This window comes from Oncorhynchus keta, chromosome 31 (assembly GCF_023373465.1).
Source record: "Oncorhynchus keta strain PuntledgeMale-10-30-2019 chromosome 31, Oket_V2, whole genome shotgun sequence".
Classification (NCBI taxonomy): domain Eukaryota; kingdom Metazoa; phylum Chordata; class Actinopteri; order Salmoniformes; family Salmonidae; genus Oncorhynchus; species Oncorhynchus keta.
The window spans coordinates 663,624-677,309 of record NC_068451.1 but is presented as its reverse complement, the minus strand read 5'-3'; the positions used below and the strand labels follow the sequence as shown (position 1 = coordinate 677,309).

General features: G+C 43.4%; 1 protein-coding gene across 6 annotated transcripts in view; it reads right to left on the bottom strand.

Annotated features, from left to right (window-relative positions):
- The window catches only part of LOC118364166 (transcription factor HIVEP3-like), a 57,882-nt gene that overhangs the window by 32,919 nt on the left and 11,277 nt on the right, over positions 1–13,686 (bottom strand). Inside the window, exon 2 of one of the 6 annotated variants that reach the window (XM_035745422.1) lies at positions 13,067–13,155. The exons of the other annotated variants lie outside the window; for them this stretch is intronic. The gene's annotated coding sequence lies outside the window, so the exon portion shown is untranslated. The remainder of the gene's footprint in view (positions 1–13,066; positions 13,156–13,686) is intronic. 6 annotated transcript variants of the gene reach the window in all.

Genomic DNA, 13,686 nt, shown 5'->3' with positions numbered 1-13,686 from the left:
TAGCACTCACATTTGTAACCATGAAATGCTTTCAAATCAAATCAAATCAAATTTTATTTGTCACATACACATGGTTAGCAGATGTTAAATGCGAGTGTAGCGAAATGCTTGTGCTTCTAGTTCCGACAATGCAGTGATAACCAACAAGTAATCTAACTAACAATTCCAAAACTACTGTCTTATACACAGTGTAAGGGGATAAGGAACATGTACATAAGGATATATGAATGAGTGATGGTACAGAGCAGCATACAGTAGATGGTATCGAGTACAGTATATACATATGAGATGAGTGTGTAGACAAAGTAAACAAAGTGGCATAGTTAAAGTGGCTAGTGATACATGTGTTACATAAGGATGCAGTCGATGATGTAGAGTACAGTATATACATATGCATATGAGATGAATAATGTAGGGTAAGTAACATTATATAAGGTAGCATTGTTTAAAGTGGCTAGTGATATATTTACATAATTCCCATCAATTCCCATTATTAAAATGGCTGGAGTTGGGTCAGTGTCAATGACAGTGTGTTGGCAGCAGCCACTCACTGTTAGTGGTGGCTGTTTAACAGTCTGATGGCCTTGAGATAGAAGCTGTTTTTCAGTCTCTCGGTCCCAGCTTTGATGCACCTGTACTGACCTCGCCTTCTGGATGATAGCGGGTGAACAGGCAGTGGTTCGGGTGGTTGATGTCCTTGATGATCTTTATGGCCTTCCTGTAACAACGGGTGGTGTAGGTGTCCTGGAGGGCAGGTAGTTTGCCCCCGGTGATGCGTTGTGCAGTCCTCACTACCCTCTGGAGAGCCTTACGGTTGAGGGCGGAGCAGTTGCCGTACCAGGCGGTGATACAGCCCGCCAGGATGCTCTCGATTGTGCATCTGTAGAAGTTTGTGAGTGCTTTTGGTGACAAGCCAAATTTCTTCAGCCTCCTGAGGTTGAATAGGCGCTGCTGCGCCTTCTTCACGACGCTGTCAGTGTGAGTGGACCAATTCAGTTTGTCTGTGATGTGTATGCCGAGGAACTTAAAACTAGCTACCCTCTCCACTACTGTTCCATCGATGTGGATAGGGGGTGTTCCCTCTGCTGTTTCCTGAAGTCCACAATCATCTCCTTAGTTTTGTTGACGTTGAGTGTGAGGTTATTTTCCTGACACCACACTCCGAGGGCCCTTACCTCCTCCCTGTAGGCCGTCTCGTCGTTGTTGGTAATCAAGCCTACCACTGTTGTGTCGTCCGCAAACTTGATGATTGAGTTGGAGGCGTGCGTGGCCACGCAGTCGTGGGTGAACAGGGAGTACAGGAGAGGGCTCAGAACGCACCCTTGTGGGGCCCCGTATTGAGGATCAGCGGGGAGGAGATGTTGTTGCCTACCCTCACCACCTGGGGCGGCCCGTCAGGAAGTCCAGTACCCAGTTGCACAGGGCGGGGTCGAGACCCAGGGTCTCGAGCTTGATGACGAGCTTGGAGGGTACTATGGTGTTGAATGCCGAGCTGTAGTCGATGAACAGCATTCTCACATAGGTATTCCTCTTGTCCAGGTGGGTTAGGGCAGTGTGCAGTGTGGTTGAGATTGCATCGTCTGTGGACCTATTTGGGCGGTAAGCAAATTGGAGTGGGTCTAGGGTGTCAGGTAGGATGGAGGTGATATGGTCCTTGACTAGTCTCTCAAAGCACTTCATGATGACGGAAGTGAGTGCTACGGGCGGTAGTCGTTTAGCTCAGTTACCTTAGCTTTCTTGGGAACAGGAACAATGGTGGCCCTCTTGAAGCATGTGGGAACAGCAGACTGGTATAGGGATTGATTAAATATGTCCGTAAACACACCGGCCAGCTGGTCTGCGCATGCTCTGAGGGCGCGGCTGGGGATGCCGTCTGGGCCTGCAGCCTTGCGAGGGTTAACACGTTTAAATGTCTTACTCACCTCGGCTGCAGTGAAGGAGAGACCGCATGTTTCCGTTGCAGGCCGTGTCAGTGGCACTGTATTGTCCTCAAAGCGGGCAAAAAGTTATTTAGTCTGCCTGGGAGCAAGACATCCTGGTCCGTGACTGGGCTGGATTTCATCTTGTAGTCCGTGATTGACTGTAGACCCTGCCACATACCTCTTGTGTCTGGGCCATTGAATTGAGATTCCACTTTGTCTCTGTACTGACGCTTAGCTTGTTTAATAGCCTTGCGGAGGGAATAGCTGCACTGTTTGTATTCAGTCATGTTGCCAGACACCTTGCCCTGATTAAAAGCAGTGGTTCGCGCTTTCAGTTTCACGCGAATGCTGCCATCAATCCACGGTTTCTGGTTAGGGAATGTTTTTATCGTTGCTATGGGAACGACATCTTCGACGCACGTTCTAATGAACTCGCACACCGAATCAGCGTATTCGTCAATATTCCCATCTGACGCAATACGAAACATGTCCCAGTCCACGTGATGGAAGCAGTCTTGGAGTGTAGAGTCAGCTTGGTCTGACCAGCGTTGGACAGACCTCAGCGTGGGAGCCTCTTGTTTTAATTTCTGCCTGTAGGCAGGGATCAGCAAAATGGAGTCATGGTCAGCTTTTCCGAAAGGGGGCGGGGCAGGGCCTTATATGCGTCGCGGAAGTTAGAGTAACAATGATCCAAGGTTTTACCACCCCTGGTTGCGCAATCGATATGCTGATAAAATTTAGGGAGTCTTGTTTTCAGATTGGCTTTGTTAAAATCCCCAGCTACAATGAATGCAGCCTCCGGATAAATGTTTTCCAGTTTGCAAAGAGTTAAATAAAGTTCGTTCAGAGCCATCGATGTGTCTGCTTGGGGGATATATACGGCTGTGATTATAATCGAAGAGAATTCTCTTGAAGATAATGCGGTCTACATTTGATTGTGAGGAATTCTAAATCAGGTGAACAGAAGGATTTGAGTTCCTGTATGTTTCCTTCATCACACCATGTCCCGTTAGTCATGAGGCATACGCCCGCCACTCTTCTTACCAGAGAGATGTTTGTTTCTGTCGGCGCGATGCGTGGAGAAACCCGTTGGCTGCACCGCCCTGGATAGCGTCTTCCCAGTAAGCCATGTTTCCGTAAAGCAGAGAACGTTGCAGTCTCTGATGTCCCTCTGGAATGCCACCCTTGCTCGGATTTCATCAACCTTGTTGTCGAGAGACTGGACATTGGCAAGAAGAATACTGGGAAGTGGTGCGCGATGTGCCCTTTTTCGGAGTCTGACCAGAACACCGCCGTTTCCCTCTTTTCGTAGTCGTTTCCTTGGGTCGCTGCAAGCGATCCATTCCGTTGTCCTGTTTGTAAGGCAGAACACAGGATCCGCGTCGCGGAAAACATATTCTTGGTCGTACTGATGGTGAGTTGACGCTGATCTTATATTCAGTAGTTCTTCTCGACTGTATGTAATGAAACCTAAGATGACCTGGGGTACTAATGTAAGAAATAACACGTAAAAAACAAAAAACTGCATAGTTTCCTAGAACGCGAAGCGAGGCGGCCATCTCAGTCGGCGCCGGAAGCTTTGAAAGGCTTGTCATGTCTCACATCCACACCATCATTCCAGACACACTGGACCCACTCCAATTCGCATACCACCCCAACAGATCCATGGATGACAATCTCTATTGCACTCCACACTGCCCTTTCCCATCTGGACAAAAGGAACACCTACGTGAGAATGCTGTTCTTTGACTGCAGCTCAGAGTTCAACAACATTGTGGCCTCCCAACTCATCACTAAACACCTCCCTCTGCAACTGGATCCTGGACTTCCTGACAGGCCATCCCCAGGTTGTGAGGGTAGGCAACAACACATCCTCCACACTGACCCTTAACACAGGGTCCCCTCAGGGATGCGTGCTTAGTCCCCTCCTGTACTCCCTGTTCACCCACAACTCCTTTACCATCATTAAGTTTGCCGACAACAACAGTGGTAGGCCTGATCACTGATGATGATGATGAGACAGCGTACAGGTAGGAGGTCAAAGACCTGGCAGTGTGGTTGAACAGGAAGCGGAGGGCCGAGCATGATGGGGGCATGCTCGGCCCTCCGCTTCCCACAGCCATGGGGCTATAGTGGAGCAGGTTGAGAACTCCACATCACTATGGAATTATCATGGTCCATACACCAACACAATTGTGAAGAGGTCACAACAATGCCTATTCCCCCAGGAGGTTGATAGAATTTGGCATGGTTCCTCAGATCCCCAAAACATTGTGTGTCAAAGACTCCAGCCACCCAAGTCATAGACTGTTCCCTCTGCTAACGATGCACCAAGTCTGGAACCAACAGGACCATGAACAGCTTCTACACCCAAACCACAAGACTGCATAATAGTTAAATAGTTAACCAATAGCTCCCTGGACTAACTCTTTTGACTCATCACTTATGCTGTTGTTACTGTTTATACCCCATTAACTGAACACACAGCCCGCAAAAAGAGCCAAAACATAGCAGCGGGGGGAGCCTATTTAAGACGTGGGCGGTTACATTAAGCCAACCCTCTTTGTGCACAGACTGTGGTGTTATGATAGAAACATGATCCCTTTAGATTGTGCCCATCTAGTTTAAATTTACATAGAGGGCCACTGTGTGGGTCTGTCCCATTTTCTGCATTTGTGTAGGCTGGGGGTGAAAAACATACCACAAGAAGGCCTACCTCAACTGCTGCAGAAAGACTATACTCAAGGAACTGCCCCTTTGAGGGATGCCATAGCTTTTTCGTAACACAGGCCAACAGGGCCAAATGTGTCCTTAACTAAGTCGATAGAAAGCACAAAAGGTCAACACACACCTATGAATGCTCAAACACACAGCTCCACTCCAGTCAGAAGGAAAGAGAGGTTCAAGCCGACTAGCCTCTCTGGCAACTAATGGAGTCCTGCATGCGAGTGTTTTGTTAATACAGATCGATACTTATTCTCAGCCAGATCTGACATCTGATCCAGTAAAACACAGACTGACCACACTGCCTCTCTCTCCCCCTCTCATGCACCTCTCTCGCTACCCTTATCACCCTCTGGGGACCCCACTCTCATCTTCCTTTTCCATCTCACAGGAGCAGATCTATGCTGCAGAAGATACCTACACTGGACAAACAAGGACAGAATGGCAAACAGAAATAGGGAGAAACAGACTAATAATATATATTTTAACTCATTCGTGCTGGCCGATTAGTGCATCGATGTTGGTTCAGTAAAAAATAAATAATAATAATAATAATAATATTTTTTTATTAAACTTTATTAAACTTATTTCGGTTTCAAATATTTTCTTTTACATTACAAGCACTACAAATTGTGGGTTGAATGTTGTAACAGAATAAAACAATTAATAAAAGTCCCATGATGGAAGTGACTGCACATTACTGTTTATCACTTCCTCCCAGCTGCCCCCTGCACTGAGGCTAGGAAACACTGTCACCACCGATAAATCCACGATAATCAAGAATTTCAATAAGCATTTCTCTACAGCTAGCCATGCTTTCCTCCTGGCTGCTCCGCAACCCCCACAGGTACTTGCCCAAGCCTCCCCAGCTTCTCCACCACCCAAATCCAGATAGCAAGATGTTCTGAAAGAGCTGCAAAACCTGGACCCGTACAAATCAGCTGGGCTAGCCAATCTGGACCCTCTCTTTCTAAGATTATCTGCTGCCACTGTTGCAACCCCTATTACCAGTCTGTTCAACCTCTCTTTCGTATTGTCCGAGATCCCTAAAGATTGGAAAGCTGCCGCAGTCATCCCCCTTTTCAAAGGGGGTGACTCTCTAGACCCAAACTGTTTTAGACCTTTTTCCATCCTGCCCTGCCTTTCTAAAGTCTTCGAAAGCAAAGTTAATAAACAGATCACTGACCATTTCGAATCCCACAAATTCTTCTCTGTGCAATCCGGTTTCCGAGCTGGTCATGGGTGCACCTCAGCCAAGCTCAAGGTACTAAACGATATCATAACTGCCATCGATAAAAGACAGTACTGTGCAGCCATCTTCATCGGCTCTGTCAATCACTGTATTCTTATCGGCAGACTCAATAGCCTTGGTTTCTCAAATGACTGCCTCGCCTGGTTCACCAACTACTTCTTAGACAGTGTGTCCAATCGGAGGGCCTGTTGTCCGGATCTCTGGCAGTCTCTTTTCTCTGTATATATCAACGATGTCGCTCTTGCTGCGGGTAACTCCCTGATCCACCTCTACGCAGACGACACCATTCTGTATACATCTGGCCCTTCTTTGGACACTGTTAACAAACCTCCAAATGAGCTTCACTGCCATACAACACTCCATCTGCTCTTAAATGCTAGTAAAACCAAATGCATGCTTTTCAACTGTTTGCTACCCGCACCCGCCTCCCCGACCAGTATCACTACTCTGGATGGTTCTGACGTAGAATATGTGGACAACTACAAATACCTAGGTGTCTGGATAGACTGTAAACTCTCCTTCCAGACTCATATTAAACATCTCCAATCCAAATTTAAATCTAGAATTGGCTTCCCATTTCGCAACAAAGCCTCCTTCACTCACCCCGCCAAACATACCCTCGTAAAACTGACTATCCTACAGAGTCGTGGCCAAAAGTTTTGAGAATGACACAAATATAAATGTTCATAAAGTCTGCTGCCTCAGTTTGTATGATGGCAATTTGCATATACTCCAGAATGTAATGAAGAGTGATCAGATGAATTGCAATTAATTGCAAAGTCCTTCTTTGCCATGCAAATGAACTGAACCCCCAAAAACATTTCCACTGCATTTCAGCCCTGCCACAAAAGGACCAGCTGACATGTCAGTGATTCTCTCGTTAACACAGATGTGAGTGTTGATGAGGAGAAGGCTGGAGATCAGTCCGTCATGCTGATTGAGTTCGAATAACAGACTGGAAGCTTCAGAAGGAGGGTGGTGCTTGGAATCATTGTTCTTCCTCTGTCAAACATGGTTACCTGTAAGGAAACACGTGCTGTCATCATTGCTTTGCACAAAAAGGGCTTCACAGGCAAGGATATTCCTGCAAGTAAGACTGCACCTAAAATCAACCATTTATCGGATCATCAAAAACTTCAAGGAAAGCGGTTCAATTGTTGTGAAGAAGGCTTCAGGTCGCCCACAAGAAAGTCCAGCAAGCGTCAGGACCGTCTCCTAAAGTTGATTCAGCTGCATGTTCAGGGCACCACCAGTACAGAGCTTGCTCAGGAATGGCAGCAGGCAGGTGTGAGTGCATCTGCACACACAGTGAGACGATGAGGATTGGAGGATGGCCTGGAGGATGGCCTGGTGTCAAGGGCAGTAAAGAAGCCACTTCTCTCCAGGAAAAACATCAGGGACAGACTGATATTCTGCAAAAGGTACAGCGATTGGACTGCTGAGGACAGGGGTAAAGTCATTTTCTCTGATGAATCCACTTTCCGATTGTTTGGGGCATCCGGAAAAAAGCTTGTCCGGAGAAGACAAGGTGAGCGCTACCATCAGTCCTGTGTCATGTCAACAGTAAAGCATCCTGAGACCATTCATGTGTGGGGTTGCTTATCACACAAGGGAGTGGGCTCACTCAGTTTTGCCTAAGAACACAGCCATGAATAAAGAATAGTACCAACATAACCTCCGAGAGCAACTTCTCCCAACCATCCAGGAACAGTTTGGTGACAAACAAAGCATTTCCCAGCATGATGGAGCACCTTACCATAAGGCAAAAGTGATAACTAAGTGGCTCAGGGAACAACTTTGATATTTGGGTTCATGGCCAGGAAACTTCCCAGACCTTAATCCCATTGAGAACTTGTGGTCATCCTCAAGAGATGGGTGGACAAACAAAAATCCACAAATTCTGATAAACTCCAAGCATTGATTATGCAAGAATGGGCTGCCATCATGTGGCCCAGAAGGTTATTGACAGCATGCCAGGGCGGATTGCATCACTCCAGTGTTCATTTGCTAAATTGTAATTACTATGGCCTATTTAATTGCCTTACCTCCTCATGCCATTCGCACACACTGTATATAGACTTTTTTTCTATTGTGTTATTGGCGTTTGTTTATTCCATGTGTCACTCTGTTGTTGTTTGTGCTGCACTGCTTGGCTTTATCTTGGCCAGGTCGTAGTTGTAAATGAGAACTTGTTCTCAATTGGCCTACCTGGTTAAATGAAGGTGAAATAATAAAAACATGTTTTAAAACCATAATTAAGTCACATTACTTTAATAAAATATTTCAGTTGTGTATATTACATTTGTTTAATTTGATTACTTTATTTACTTCCAAGTCACTATCTCAGACATTATTGGACTCTCGAGTGGAGCAGCGGTCTCAGGACCTGAATCTCGGTGCGAGAGGCGTCACTACAGAGACCCTGGTTCGAATCCAGGCTGTATCACAACAGCCGTGATTGGGAGTCCCATAGGGAGGAGCACAATTGGCCCAGCGTCGTCCGGTTCTGGCCGGTGTCGGCCGCCATTGTAAATAAGAATTTGTCTCTGACTTGCCTAGTAAAATAAAGGTTACATTTAAAATAAATGTAAAACATCTCATAATAATAATAATAATAACATATGCCATTTAGCAGACGCTTTTATCCAAAGCGACTTACAGCCATTCTACGTATGGGTGGTCCCGGGATTGAACCCACTACCCTGGCGTTACAAGCGCCATGCTCTACCAACTGAGCTACAGAAGGACCACATCTCTATAGAGCTGCTGTCTGACAAAATCATAAAGCAAATAAGGCAGATCTTTAGGACTGCTGAATACCAACTATCAAGCACATCGATCCTGATTTTTCTGGTAGATACCTGGTTAAGCAACTGCTCTCTATCCATCTCGATATCAAATTTTTCAGTCTCTTCTCTCCCTCTCTGTGTCTGCACCACACCACGCGTAAAATACACCCCACACAGACCGGACAAGTAAGAGCACAATGGATTATGCGCATTGTAGTAAATTACAATGTTTTCTGTGCTAAACTATGTAGAATATTGGCCTGTTGGAAACTCCTTGCACAGTTTGGGTTTGAATGGGATTTCTCTCTAGAAAAACTGAGCATTTAACTCACAACAAAATGTACAAAATGAAATTCAAATATTTTAACCGACGTTGTTCAATATGTTGTTTAAAAACCAAAACATTGCTCAGGACTAAAACACCCTGGCTTATAACAAATATGATTAAAGTAGGTTGTTTGACTCTTTATAGATTTACACTTGGTGGTGAATGAATACATAGTCCTCCTACTGTAAGAGGGATTCTCTCTGGTGCCCTATTGGTAAGAAAAACAAGGTCTAATAGCAGACACTGCATCCCCTGTAGATTTAGTTTATCTTAGCTGTCCTAACTGCCTGAGGAACAGGAGCTGAGAAATGAGTCCCTTTTGCATCCCTATGATATTTTAAGTGGAAATTGTGCACCAATATTTAATTTGAAAAGCCCTTAAATTAAGTGCCCTTTAACGTAGACCACATGGAGAATTCAATAATTCAGCATTCACATGTCCCTCCAACAACAGTGTCAGTTCAAGGAAGACTCTAGCCCACTTAATCCCAAACGTCTCCACATTTCTAATAATTTTGTTGCTTTGACAAAAAGTAATTTCTGACGATTATGTATTTATTTCATGTGATTAGTGATACATTTACATCTGTCCCTCATTTTAAGGTCAGCCCTATGACGTGAACTGAGCACTCGTTTTAATATGGTGAAACTATTCCTTTAAAAATATTTTAAAATATATATATATTGAACATCTTATCATAGACTAAAAGCAGGTGAGCTGGTTCTACTCTTTCTGGCAATTGTCTGGTGTTTGTGGTAGAAAACAGAGAGGGTCGTTGTGTAACACATCAACCCTGTTAACCATAGATCGTGGCCCCCCCACTCTCACTCTCCCCACCACAAGTTTTATAACTTTACAATAGGTCATAAATACCTAGTAGAAACGGCCATGCAGTTTTGAAAGAGAGTCGACCAGAACAAAGAGCTTCGCTTAGTTCAAAACTCCTAATCCTCAAAATGGGAGAACTAAACTATATTTATATTTTTGAGAATGTGAGAATGGTCCGTGGACACTTAAGGGACAGTCATGACTAGTGCATTTCATTTGGTGATCCCATGACGGACAGGAAACACACAACTGTATATCTTAAAGTGTACATTTCCCAGCTGTCAGGTTTACACCTAAATATTGTGAAACATATGTAATTAAACATGAAACTATTTGTGAAAAGATGTAATGTGACGTTAATCCATACTCTCATTTAGAAGGTTTTCTTATAAAGTTGAACTAGTCAGTGGCCACACCCCCGTGAGACCAGACATCACATTGGGCATCATAGAACCGCCCCTGCTTTCAGAGTATAAAACAACATCCTACAAAATATACATTAAGTCAGAGAACGCCGGGACAGAGCTCCCATGTTGGAATGGCTAATTTCTATAGGCCATCGGAGACCATACAACTGTAGTTTTGGCTACACGGCTGAAAATTGTTAACCTTTCTAGCACAGGCGTTCTGCTAGCAGAACCCCTCGACAACATTCCGCTGAAAAGGCAGCGCGCGAAATTCATTTTTTTTTCAGAAATATGTAACTTTCACACATTAAGTCCAATACAGCAAATGAAAGATTAACAAGAAGTTTATCTACCCATCATGTCCAATCTCAAAAAGGCTTTACAGCGAAAGCACAACATATGATTATGTTAGGTCAGAGCCAAGTCAAAAACACACAGCCATTTTTCAAGCAAAAGATAGGAGTCACAAAAAGCAGAAATATAGATAAAATGAATTATCTTCATCAGATGACACTCATACATCATGTTACACAATACATATGTTTTATTCCATAATGTGCATATTTATATCCAAAAATATCAGTTTACATTGGCGCGTTACGTGCAGTAATGTTTCGATTCTAAAACATCCGGTGATTTTGCATATAGCCACATCAAATGCCAGAAATACTCATAAAAAACATTGATAAAAAGATACAAGTGTTATTCACAGAATTAAAGATATACTTCTCCTTAATGCAACTGCTGTGTCAGATTTTTTTTTTACTTTATGGAAAAAGCATAATCTGAGTACGGCGCTCAGAGCCCAATTCAGCCAAAGAAATATCCGCCATGTTGGAGTCAACAGAAGTTAGAAATAACATTATAAATATTAACTTTGATGATCTTCATCTGAATGCACTCCCAGGAATCCCAGTTCGACAATAAATGACTGATTTGCTCCATAAAGTCCTTCATTTATGTCCAAATAGCCAGTTGTTAGTGTGTTCAGCCCAGTAATCCATCTTCATGAGGCGCGAGCACAACGTCCAGACAAACTCGAAAAGTTCCGTTACAGGTCGTAGAAACATGTCAAACGATGTATATTCTATACATCGTTTGACATGTTTCTACGACCTGTAACGGAACATTGTCGAAACAATTTTTAGGATGTTTTTAACATAAAACTTCAATAATGTTCCAAGCGGATCAGAAAAGTAATCAAATTAATTGTTTACCTTTGATGATCGTCGGATGTTTTCCCTCACGAGACTCCCAGTTAGACAATAAATGTTCCTTTTGTTCCATAAAGATTATTTTTATATCCAAAATACCTCTGTTTGTTTGGCGCGTTATGTTCAGAAATCCACAGGAAAGAGCAGTCACGACAACGCAGACAAATTCCAAATAGTTTCCGTAATGTCCACAGAAACATGTCAAATGTTTTTTTAGAATCAATCCTCAGATTGTTTAAAAAATATATCATCAATAATATATCAACCGCAACGGTCTTGTTCAGCAGGAGAGGGAACGGCAATGACTGCCCAAACTCTGTTGCGCAAGCAAAACTCATGTGACCACTTGACGTGATGTTATCGTTCTGGCTCATTTTTCAAAATAAAAGCCTGAAACTATGTCTGAAGACTGTTGACACCTTGAGGAAGCGATAGGAAAGGGAATCTGGTTCATATCCCTTTAATCCATCAAAGGGAGGCTATGAAACATGGAGTTTTCAAAATAGAAGCCACATCCTGTTTTGATTTTCCTCAGGGTTTCGCCTGCAATATCAGTTCTGTTATACTCTCAGACAATATTTGACAGTTTTGGAAACTTTAGAGTGTTTTCTATCCAATACTAATAATAATATGCATATATTAGCAACTGAGACTGAGGAGCTGGCCGTTTACAATGGGCACCTTTTCATCCAAGCTACTCAATACTGCCCCTGCAGCCATAAGAAGTTTAAAAAAGACAGCTCGGTACAGTCGGCATGTCAAAACTTCTTACAAAAACAAGTGGTGTTGACGGCAATCTCTCTTCCACTTTGAGCCATGAAAGATTGACATGCATATCATTAGTGTTAGCTCTCCGTGTACTTTTAAGGGCCAGCCGTGCTGCCCTGTTCTGAGCCAACTGCAATATTCACCTGACCACACAACTGAACAGTAGTCTAGGTGCGACAAAACTACGGCCTTTAGGACCTGCCTTGTTGATAGCGTTGTTAAGAAGGCAAAGCAGCACTTCATTATGGATAGACTTCTCCCCATCTTAGCAAATTATGTATCAATATGTTTTGACCATGACAGTTTAAAATCCAGGGTTACTCCAAGCAGTTTAGTCACCTCAACATGCTCAATTTCAACATTTTTTACTACGAGATGTAGTTCAGGTGAAATATTTGTCCCAAATCCTATGCTTTTAGTCATCGGCTTATATATGCTTTACTCAAAGCCAGTGACATGTCGTTAGTAAAGATTGAAAAATGTAAGGGGCCTAAACAGCTACCCTGATCCTACCTGGATTATGTTGGAGAGGCTTCCATTAACTTCTTGCGTGGAGCCATGCCGGATCCGGTAGCGTAATCATAGCCTCAAGCTCAATACCATAACGCAATGTTAACTATTCATGAAAATCGCTAATTAAATGAAATTAATATGCTAGCTCTCAAGCTTAGCCTTTTGTTAACAACACTGTCATCTCAGATTTTTAAAAATATGCTTCTCAAGCAAACTAGCATTTGTGTACCAGTACTGATAGCTAGCGTAGCATTTAGCGTTAGCATCAGCAGGAAACATTTTCACAAAAACCAGCAAAAACATTCAAATAAATAATTTACCTTTGAAGAACTTCGGATGTTTTCAATGAGGAGACAATGTTCAGTTTTTCCTGAAAGATTTTTTGTGCAGGAGAAATCGGTCCGTTTGGCTACCAAAAAAAAAAAAACGAAAATTCAGTTATCCAAACGCCAAACTTTTTTCCAAATTAACTTCATAATATCGACTGAAACATGGCAAACGTTGTTTAGAACCAATCCTCAAGGTGTTTTTCACATATCTCTTCAATGATGCACACTTCCAGGAACGATACTTCTGTCTGTATCGCACCGGACGGGCCCCTGGCAAATGTAGTCTCTTCTGGCCAATCTTCCAATGATATGCCTACAAATACGTCACAATGCTGCAGACATCTTGGATGAACGGCAGAGCGCATAAGCTCGTTCACAGCATTTTCACAGCCATAGAAGGAGACAATGGAAAACAGAGCCTCAAAAATCAGTTCTGGGGCACTCAGATAATATCTTTGCAGTTTTGAAAACGTCAGAGTGTTTTCTTTCCAAAGCTGGCAATTATATGCATAGTCGAGCATCTTTTTGTGACAAAATATTGCGCTTAAAACGGGCACGTTTTTTTATCCAATAATGAAATAGCGCCCCCATAGCTTCAACTGGTTAAAGAA